At 40.4% G+C, this 10,941-nt stretch overlaps 1 long non-coding RNA gene across 1 annotated transcript in view; it reads left to right on the forward strand.

Annotated features, from left to right (window-relative positions):
* Positions 1–6,916, forward strand: part of LOC112064062 (uncharacterized) — a 21,591-nt gene extending 14,675 nt beyond the window's left edge. Inside the window, exons 2-3 of the long non-coding RNA XR_002891343.3 lie at positions 5,413–5,501; positions 6,193–6,916. This is a non-coding gene — a long non-coding RNA (uncharacterized lncRNA). The remainder of the gene's footprint in view (positions 1–5,412; positions 5,502–6,192) is intronic.
* Positions 6,917–10,941: the final 4,025 nt, after the last annotated feature.

Below are 10,941 nucleotides of genomic sequence, written 5' to 3' on the forward strand. Positions count from 1 at the left end.
TATTGTGAAAATGACTATACTACCCAAAGCAATCTACAGATTCAATGCAATCCTTACCAAATTACCAATGGCATTTTTTACATAAGTAGAACAAAAAGTCTTAAAATTTGTATGGAGACACAAAAGATCCCGAATAGCCAAAGCAGTCTTGAGGGAAAAAAACGGAGCTGGAGGAATCAGACTCCCTGGCTTCAGACTATACTACAAACCTACCATAATCAAGACAATATGATACTGGCACAAAAACAGAAACACAGATCAATGGAACAAGATAGAAAGCCCAGAGGTAAACCCACACACTTATGGTCAACTAATCTATGACAAAGGAGGCAAAGATATACCATGGATAAAAGACAGTCTCTTCAATAAGTGGTGCTGGGAAAACTGGACAGCTACGTGTAAAAGAATGAAATTAGAACACTCCCTAACACCATACACAAAAATAAACTCAAAATGGATTCGAGACCTAAATGTAAGACAAAGGGAACCCTCTTGCACTGTTGGTGGGAATGTAAATTGATACAGCCACTGTGGAGAACAGTATGGAGGTTCCTTAAAAAACTAAAAATAGAATTACCATATGATCCAGCAATCCCACTACTGGGCATATACGCAGAGAAAACCATAATTCAAAAAGACACATGCACCCCAGTGTTCATTGCAGCACTATTTACAATAGCCAGGTCATGGAAGCAACCTCAATGCCCATCGACAGATGAATGGATAAAGAAGTTGTGGTACATATATACAGTGGAATATTACTCAGCCATAAAAAGGAACGAAACTGGGTCATTTGTTGAGGTGTGGATGGATCTAGAGACTGTCACACAGGGTGAAGTAAGTCAGAAAGAGAGAAACAAATATCATATATTAACGCAGGTATGTGGAACCTAGAAAAATGGTACAGATGATCCAGTTTGCAGGGCAGAAGTTGAGACACAGATGTAGAGAAGAAACGTATGGACACCAAGGGGGGAAAGCCACAGGGTGGTGGGGATGGTGGTGTGCTGAATTGGGAGATTGGGATTGACATGTATACACTGATGTGTATAAAATTGATGACTAATAAGAAAAAAAAAAAGTCAAAAAAAATTGCATCTTTGCTAAATCCACCTATTCTAGTAGATTTTCTGTAGCTTCTTAGGATTTTCTACATACACAGTCATGTCATTTGTGAATAAAGAATTTCTTTTTCTAATTTTTATGCCTTATTTCTTTTTCTTACCTTATTGCTCTGGTTAAGACTTCCAGATTGATATTGAATAGAAATAGTGAGAGCGAACAGCCTTGCCTTGTTCCATGAAATACTCTCTCTGGTGGCATTTCTTGCTTAGCTCTTCTTCACATTGGAATTTTGTTAGACTCAGAGTTCTATGGCGCTTTCTGTGCGACAGATGATCTGAAACTAGGACATTAACCATTTTAGAATCAACATGCTCACTGCCACTAGCTTCAACAGATCATTGCAAAGATTACCTTAAAGAATAATGGGCTCCCTGAATTGTGATTTTTAAAAGTATTTGTGCCATGTGTGCCATATAAGCTTCTCAGAGTAGAAACCATGGTGGACTTTGTGGTGTTTTCTAGGAAGATTTTTTTCTTGACAAAATCTTTGAAGCATTAGTGAAGTAGTTTATTTACATTGAGGCAGAACATATTTTTAAGTATTGGTAGTGGTTTTTAAATTTTTTCACAGCTTTCTTAAAGGATAACGTACATACCATAAAGTTCCTCCATGTAAAAGCGTACAATTCAGTGGTTTTAGTATATTTACAAAGTTGTGCAACCATCACCATAGTCCGACTGTAGAACATTTTCATCATTCCAGAAGAACCTTGTACCCACTGGCAGTTTCTCTCCACTCTGCCTCCACCAGCCTCAGGCTGACACTCATCCACTTCCTGTCTTTATGGATTTGTTGGGCAGAGATTTTTAATCAGAGTTTTTTTAATAGAATTCAGGGGATCCATAAACTTTGACGGGGATAAAAATTACACGTAAGGTTATTTTTATTAACTTCTAATTAAAATGTAGCACTTCCTTCAATTATGAATATAGGAAACAAGCCATCATAGTACATACTATCTGTGACTCTGTCATTAGTAGAGATCACAGAGAGTTTCCTACCATATTACTGTTATTACAGATATCTTGAAATATCATTTACACTTAGTACTACCTCAGAATTACAGACCATTAGGCCTGCTGCTAGATCTTATTATTTAATGCACTAATAAAAAGGATATGTATTATTATATCACAGTCCTGTTTAGTATTTTGATAACCACAGTTATATCTGCCATAACACGACATACGGGTTCCTAAAAATCACCACCCAGTGCAAACCTGCACAATAAAACCCACACAGTTTATGGGGAAAATGGGGTTTTGAGCATAACACTCAAAAACTTTATCAGTGACACATTTTTTAAAAGGACAGGAATGTAATTTAAATAGTAGTACAGTTTTATACATGTTAAGTAGTTAAGAAATACACAAATTTTGCCATAAATGTGGCACTTTACCTTGAAAAAGACCTGAAGTCTGTAGGTAGAACTGGGCGTCAGAGAGGAGGTTGCAGCTTGTGACTTACTGGAAAGTGGTAGAAGGAGAGTTAGTAGATGGAAAGTCGTAGCAGCAGATGCGGATGGATGTGGCTCGTGACACGCCGCGGGTGGTGTTGGAGGGGCGTGGGGGGTGTATTCCTACAGGGCCCGGCCCAGTTCACCTAGTGTTTTCCCGTGGACAAAGTCGCACATTAACAAACACAAACTTCACATCACGCTCAAGTTGTTCCCTAATATATCCGATGCGTTGGAACAAATGCATGTTTTCAAAACAAGTGTCATAGCAGAACCAACTGTATTTCAGAATAACCTCTCCTTTGGGGTTTTATGTTAAATTCCTACCTAAGATGTAATCAGGAGCTCCCTCACTTTTGTCCTCATAGCACAGCTGGGAGTGTGTTTGTGTAAGCATCTCCATCAGAGTGCGTGTCACAGTACATGACAGCTGATTACATCCATGGGTCTCTGCCCCTCCGTGAGTGCGTTAAGGAGCCCCTCTCACTTCATCCTGGCTTCCCCAATGTAGCACACGCCATACCTGCTACAGAGGATGCTCCTTGAATGGAACTGATAGGAAGAGTTCAGGAAAAAGGCAGAACAGTGACCCTCAGCTATAGACTGAAAAAATGGCTAAAGCTATTTGAGGTTGGTGAAAAGTTGGTTTAAGAGAATTTTTGAGCTAGAAAGATCCAAAAGAGAGATCCAATCGCAACCATTCATTTTACAGGGGAGGGCAAGTGAGTAAATCTCTTGCTTAACATCCCACATGATTATAATCAGATAATCATTTAGTTGGAAAAAAATATTGCCTTCAGATGTAATATATTTTCCCATGGATTATTAACTGATTCTAAAGATGCTGGGAAAACAGAATTTTAACTAACAGAAGTCTACTTGGCAATGCACTTTGCAAACTCCTCCCCTCTGGTCCTTTGAACAGAGTATAACTGGTTACAGAAAAAGTAAATACTGTTGTAAAAAATTCTTAATTTTTGCAGTAAGGAAGCAGGGTAAGTTCTGAGCAGCCTGTCTGCTTCACCAGGGTTTTGCCGTCTGTCACTAAAGACAAGGGTCTTAATTCAAAGCCTTTCTCTGAAATAGGCACTCTCACACATTGCTGGGGGAGCACAAAGCGATTCAGTCCTTCTGGCAAGGAATCTGTCAGTGTTTTCTAAAAACTGCAGAAGAGCTGACCCTTTGCAGTGGCAGTGTCACTTTGGGAATCTCTCGTTCAGGTACAGCCGCATGTGTATAAAATGGTATATGTACAAGTTTTTCATTGCAGCATTGCTTTATAACAGCAAGAGTTAGGAAGCGATCCAAGTGTCCAGCAAGAAGGAACTGAGTGAATAGCTGTGGCACATGGACTATTACCATGAGACAGAATAGGAGGGTCTTGGATGCAGAAATGTTTCCAGGATATACTATTAAGTGAAAAGAGCAGGACGCTGAAAGATTCATGTGGTATTCTACATATGGGATGGGAATAAGAATATATATATATATATATATATATTTTATATATATATATTTTTAAGAATATATATATTTTTGAAAACATGCTCAGGTATTAACTATTTTAAAAACCCCAATAATTTAAAAACAGAGAAAAAGGGAAAGCGTAAAACAGCACAGCTGCCACATCTCGTTCACCCACGGCAGGCTTCCTATGGTGCTGGGGTCGGGGGGACACAGCCTGAAACCGCATTTGGACTTTTGACCAGAACATGGGACCGACATCCTCATCACTAGTTTGCAACTGTCGGGATAACCTGTCGGGGTTCTTAACCTTTTCATTTTTCTTTCTTTTTTTAAATAAATTTATTTATTTAATTTATTTATTTTTGGCCACGTTGGGTCTTCGTTGCTGCGCGCGGGCTTTCTCTAGTTGCGGCGAGCGGGGGCTGCTCTTCGTTGCAGTGCGCGGGCTTCTCATCGCGGTGGCTTCTCTTGTTGCGGAGCTTGGGCTCTAGGCGTGCAAGCTTCAGCAGTTGTGGCACGCGGGCTCAGTAGTTGTGGCTCGCGGGCCCTAGGGCGCAGGCTCAGTAGTTGTGGCGCACGGGCTTAGTTGCTCCGCGGCATGTGGGATCTTCCCGGACCAGGGCTCAAACCCGTGTCCCCTGCATTGGCAGGCGGATTCTCAACCACTGAGCCACCAGGAAGAACCTAGAATGATGTTTTTAAATGAATAAAATAAAATACATCAGATTGTAAAATACCTAGGAAGGCTCTTCCAGTAGAGAGGAAGCTGCATAATTAAGAGCACAGAGGTCTGGAAGCACCAAGAATAATCCCAACATGGTTCAAACGTAGGCCCCGTGGGAGGAGGCAGAGGCTGAGCAAGGCCCGGTTCACCACTGGAGTCTACCAGCATCTTTCCAAGCTTCCTTCTCCTCTTCTTTCCTTCTTTTTCTTTCTAAATATTTCCCCCAAACCTAACAATGCTGCACCCTCAGTAGGCACTCTAATGAATTAGTGTCGCTACGACTTGTTGATTCCTCTTGATGACCTCTGTCTTCACTAAAGGCTCACTGCAGAGTCTATATAAAGGCTGACAAAGAGCCAGTTACATTTGGGCATCAGCCAGTTGCCATGGTTTAGCCATAACACGTATGGTAAAGCAAACAGAACATTCCAGCTACGGTTTAGAGACAGGGGCCCCACACGTGAGCGGGAAATCAATACATCTTTTGGGTGGATTATGGTGGTTATATGAAATTACTTTATTGTATTTCATTAATTCCCTAAGGTCTTTTAAAGGCATTTCCGCTCTATTTGTGTATTGTCCTCTTAAGTATCTTCTAGTTGTTCTATCCTGGGTATTAATTTGGGAGTTGTTTTGTAGAATGTGGAAGTCTCAGAAGAGTCAGCTGAAAAAAATACCCTTTCTCAGTAACTGAAGAAAGCAAATTCGTGTATTCATGGTGATCATGGGTAAGTCACCTTTCCTTATCTCACCTTATATCTATATTTAATAGGTAACTTGGGAACACTGATAATGTGGAGTCACAGCAGTGCGTTTGTCTGGCCTGTAATCCTTTCTCTTTTGTTTGACCTATTTATACACACCTTCTAAATTTAATCAGGGTAAAATGTCAGTTACTTATAAGAGAAATGCAGATCACAAACTTCTTGCTCTCAGTACCCAGAATTTTAAACCTAAGGAAATGAATTCACATAGCTTTCAAAATCGGCTTGTAAACTCGCATGTCAGCATTTCATCTGAATGTCTGTCTGGAAAGAAATCTTTCCGTGGGGTTTCAAGTCTTATAAAAAGGCTTACTGACCCAGTAAGCACTTTCTTAATTTGTGTTTCCTTCTACCAAGCCTTCATTTCATAGGCAAAGTTTCTTTAGAATCCATTTTGATCAGTTAAAAGGTAAAATCATTTCCGTTGTTTTCCACTTAAGCATAAGAGCATTTTCAAGACCCTGAAAGCAGTAAGCAGCCCTCTCCCTGTCTTCTGTTCTTTCTCTTTGCTGAGAAGTTTTCCTATTTATAATATTTTGCATGACCTTATGTTGATGAGAATCAAGACATATAGTTAATTTTTTAGAGACTGGGAGTTTACAGCACACCATCCAGTGCTCATTGATTTTTATTTAACTCCATTTCCTTCCCACAGAAGCCGATTTCTCATCCGTGTGGAAGGCAGGAAGCAGACATCAATACCTACTACTTAACCTTGAAAACAAAAACAGGATTGTAATCCTTCGTAAGCAACATTTAATACCAAAGGGGAGCAGAAACTGAAAGTTAATTTTTAAACATCTATATTTTGTTTGTCTTCAGGTTAACCATTTTCATGTGTAAGAAATATTTTTCATGTGTAAGAAATTAGACCTAATTGTATATTATATATAATATACAAACTTGGAATTATGCTAAGAGAAAAAAAAGCCTTCTCTGTAAAGATGCACACTACAGTTAAATACTCGAGAAGCTCTTTAAAAGTGTGAACATCAAATAGAGAATCCATGCATATAAAATGCTGTTTTAACTATCTGATTTTTTAAAAACCTGTGCATACATTTAAATTATAACCAGTAGCTTATCAGAGTCAGCTCCAAATCTATGAGAAATATGTTCTCTTGTGGTTTTTAGCCCTGAACTTTGCTGGGTAAAGACATAAAATGATATGATATAAAATATTTTAAACCAGAAACTATCTCCTGGGTTACTGACAGTCGAGGTCCTTCTGTTCCAAAAGCTGTAGCAGAGCCCCCTCTTGTCTGGGTCAGTAGTAGTCCTGTCAACTTATACAAACGAAAGCTTGCTGGAAGATCAAGTTTTTTATGCATTTTTTTATCATTAAAGACTAAAACATTTCTGTTTTAACTTGTAATTTTTTAAAGAATATACTGATCACATTCAGTCAATAAAAAATATTTTTAATAATAAAAATAATTTTCTGGGATTTCTTTTTATGACACAGGGGTGAAATAAGGAAAGTTAGTCTCTTGAAACCAAACCTGGCAAGTTAATTTCCTCAGGAACGGGAATGTATTTTTTTTTAAGCATTGCAGATATCAAAGTTCTATTGTGCTGTATAAATGCCCCTTTGTTAAAAGGTTTCAGTGCTACTTCAGAGGTGATTTTCATGAGAGTGGAGGAGCCACCCCATTTAGCCTTTTTAATTAGGGTGCTGAAAAGAGAAATTGGGTGAGGTCTGGCTATGTTCTTTATAAATGCTTGCTTTCTGCCAGGATAGGCTGGTTTGTACAGAGCAAGACTGAGAAAGGTAGTGTGCAGTCGATTCTGAACTGTTGCCTCCAAGGTAGAAACCTGAAATGTCCCTGGAGAGGCTGACTTTCTGTCTGAGAAACAAAATATTAAATTTTCTCCTTCTCTTTATGATAGTTTTATGGCTGCATGTCAACTTGCCTAGTGAAAAGAGAACACTGGTTAGGTGATAAAAAGAACAATTTCAGGGAACTAAAGGATTTGAAAGAAGTCAAAAGTTATTTTGTAACTGAATGTATTTTAGCTCATAGGGTTATAATATCTACAACACCTATTCTTACCCTTCCACATTCTTGTGAATTACAGCACATTGCAGTTCAAAAATGGAAACCTTAAATTATCAATTTATCTCTCTCAACCTAAGTTATTTAAATATGTGAGCAATTTCTGTTAAAGAGAGGCAGCCTCAGTATGTTGAAATAGTTGCAAGATGAAACTAGATTTTAGCCTTTATATTTTGTCATCAACATTCTTTCATCTTAAGAGGAGGCGGGAATTCCCTGATGGTCCAGTGGTTAGGACTCTGTACTTTCACTGCTGAAGGCACGGGTTCGATCCCTAGTCAGGGAACTAGGATCCTGCAGGCCCCGGGGCCAAAAATAGAAAAAAAAAAAAAAAAAAGGAGGCAACTAAATTGTACTGTAATTTGCCTGCCAGAAATTATCTCAGCCATCAAAAGAGACTGATGTGAGTATATTTTTAGAGTTTGTGAGCAGCTTTATTAAACAGAAATAGAAATACCCCCAAAGAAAGAAACTCTGAATCAAGATAATACATAAACACTTAACAACAGTTTTAACTAAAAAGTGCTAATAGGATGCAGGAGATTGAGAGCCTCTAAGGGGTAAGGTTGGTTCATTTCAGGAACATGGCTGAGTTTTGGAACCTTGTGTATACCATGGCTAATCGATCCTGCAGTTTTTCTTGGTGGCCTTGACCTGAGATTTCCCTTCTCTGGTTAGACACCTGTAGCTAGGTGACCGCTTCAAAGTCATGCAGCTTTGTTTCTCTTGAGCCACGTGATGACAATTTTGTTGGGGTCCATTTCAGAAAGGTTCATGATTCTGCACCTTAAACAGTCATCTTGGCAACCACTTCATACGTGATAGAGAATAGTGAATAAGATCAGATTAAGAAAGCAGACACATTAATCAGAACCACAGCTGACACGGTAGGTTAAAAACCAGAATGGCCTTTGCGAGAACTTCATCAAACGAGGGCACATTAATCAGTCCTGTAAATGATGATTTCTGGGTTCTCAGCCAAATGCCTGCTTAAGAGATCTAACAAACGAAGACAAAATAATTTGAGTGCACATCAAGTATTGCTTTGCTGGCCACTGGAGACACAACAATGAGCGAAGCAGACTCAATCTTTGTTTACAGTCTAGTGGAAGAGACAGATCTTAATCAAATAATGACAAATAGGTCATGAAAAACTGGAAAGTGCTATGAAATAAAGCTTTGAGCTACTGTGTCAGCATATAACAGGGGCATAGGTCAAGGGTGGAGGGCTCAGGGAAGGCTTCCCTGAGGAAGTGACATCTGAACTAAGCTGAAATATGAGTAGATGCTAACTGGCAAACAGGAAGAGAAAGAGCATTCCAGACAATGGTAACAGCATGTGCAAAGGCCCTGAGGTGGAAAGGAGCATGACACATTTTCGGACCTGACGGACTAGGATGGAGCAAGCTGGAAAGACGCTGGGACCAGATCAGGCACACGTGTCAATGAGGCAAGCAGTGTGGGGAAGGCAGCACCATCGTTTAGTAAAAGCCCAGTGATGTAAACTCTATTGTTTGTCTTCGTGGGTTTTCCTTGAAATCAGGTCTAATTTGTAACCTAAATGCTTTGCCTTTGTCATGGCCCAGGGGAAGCATTAAACAGCCCTGGAGATACATCTCAACAAGGAGAATCTCAGCCAAACAGTGACAGACAGTTCTAGAACCAGGTCTCCTGCCTGAAGGTGTTCCGAGAGGTGAACCTGACAAATTGAGTGGGGAAGCTTGTGTCCTTTTGTCCCCAGGAATGCTCTTTCATAAAACTAAGCCGTATGTTGAAGTGCCAAATTATGGGGGGGCTGTTCACTCACTTTTTCAACTCCTTCATTTCACACACATTTTTTACTGGACGTTGCTAATGCACCAGACACCCTGCTAGGCACTGAAGGTATAAAACTGAGTAAGACAGGGAATTCCCTGGTGGTCCAGTGGTTAGGACTCCGCAAGGGCCTGGGTTCAATCCCTGGTTGGGGAACTAAAGTCCCACAAGCTGTGCAGTGCGGCCAAAACAAACAAACAAAACTGAGTAAGACAGGGTGGTCCTTGCCCTCCAGCTGCTCAAAAATCTTTCTTACAAACAGATAAATTACATTCAATAGAGATGTTTTAGCGAAGTACTCTGGGATCCGGACAATATTGAGCCCAGCACCTGGCACAGTAATCAACTCTTTATTATTGAAAGAGTGGTAGTTGGTTGCTGATGAAGTCCCTGCGGCAGACATTCTAAACCCAGAGGGGTGTTGCCTGCTTTAAAAGAAGACACTGCGTTAAGTGTGAAGATCACCGGATAAGCGCTTTCGTTGGATGTGGAAAAAGGAGTCTGAGAAACAGCTGGTCTGGAGCCTGCAAATCCCTTTACTGCAGGCCTTATTCCACCACAGCTATTGACTAGGGTGCTGAGAGTTAAAAATGAAATAATACAAGTAAAGGGTTTTGTCCAGTGCCTAGCAAATAATAAACATTCAGTAAATATTCAGTAAATATTAGTTATTCTGGTAAAGAAGCTTTTCGGTGATTGGAATTAGATAAAGCGTGGTTATTTCCTATCTTTAGGCGAGTGAGAGGAAAGCCTTGTTAAATACATCTTTCAAGTTCCCAGTGTCAGCTCTGGGACTAGGCAGTGAGGAACCAGTGAGGTTACAGAAAGGGTCAGGGAGACAATGTTCAGGGTTATGTAGGCATCACCTTCCCTCTTCAAAGGGGGTGTACCTTCCCTAGGACCTGTATTAGGTGATTTCACACCTGTATTCTGAGAGGAAAGCTGAGGATAGCAGAAACAAAATAACCATTTGAGAGCATACACCGTGATTTAAAAAAAAAAAAAGAAAAACTTCAGTCTTGTGACCGATAATTTTAAAAGCAAACGAGTAATAACAATGTTTTTAAAAAATCTCACACCACCTCCTGTGGAAACTGTTCCATGCATTTCGATGGCCCAGCTCTGCGTTTGGTCCAGAGCTGTCTGCAGGCTGTCCCAGCCCTGCCTCTCCTGGTCCCCTTACCGTTTCTCAACTCTTGCAAGGTGTCCTCGTGCAGAGCCCGCAGTCTCTGAAAAGTCATCGCACAGTCCCGCGTTGATAGCAGCTGCAGTTACATTAGAGATGCACACAGAGTGGACAGCTCAATGGTATGCCTTTGACACATAAAGTAACACAGGACTTTTAAAAAGGAAAGAAAAAAATGTCCAGTTGTGATTCCATTGGTCAGATTTCATGGAGGCCAAGTTTTCTCCAGTTAACCAGATCCTGGCCTGGTGTGGACAGGACTTGGTGAGTCCGGGCGGAGGGTGTGTGCGAGGACGGAGGAGTGACGGGTGTTTCCGCTCGCACACGAGAGGCGTCGAGGTCCTGG

The sequence above is a fragment of the Physeter macrocephalus genome, chromosome 19 (assembly GCF_002837175.3).
Source record: "Physeter macrocephalus isolate SW-GA chromosome 19, ASM283717v5, whole genome shotgun sequence".
In the NCBI taxonomy this organism is placed as follows: domain Eukaryota; kingdom Metazoa; phylum Chordata; class Mammalia; order Artiodactyla; family Physeteridae; genus Physeter; species Physeter macrocephalus.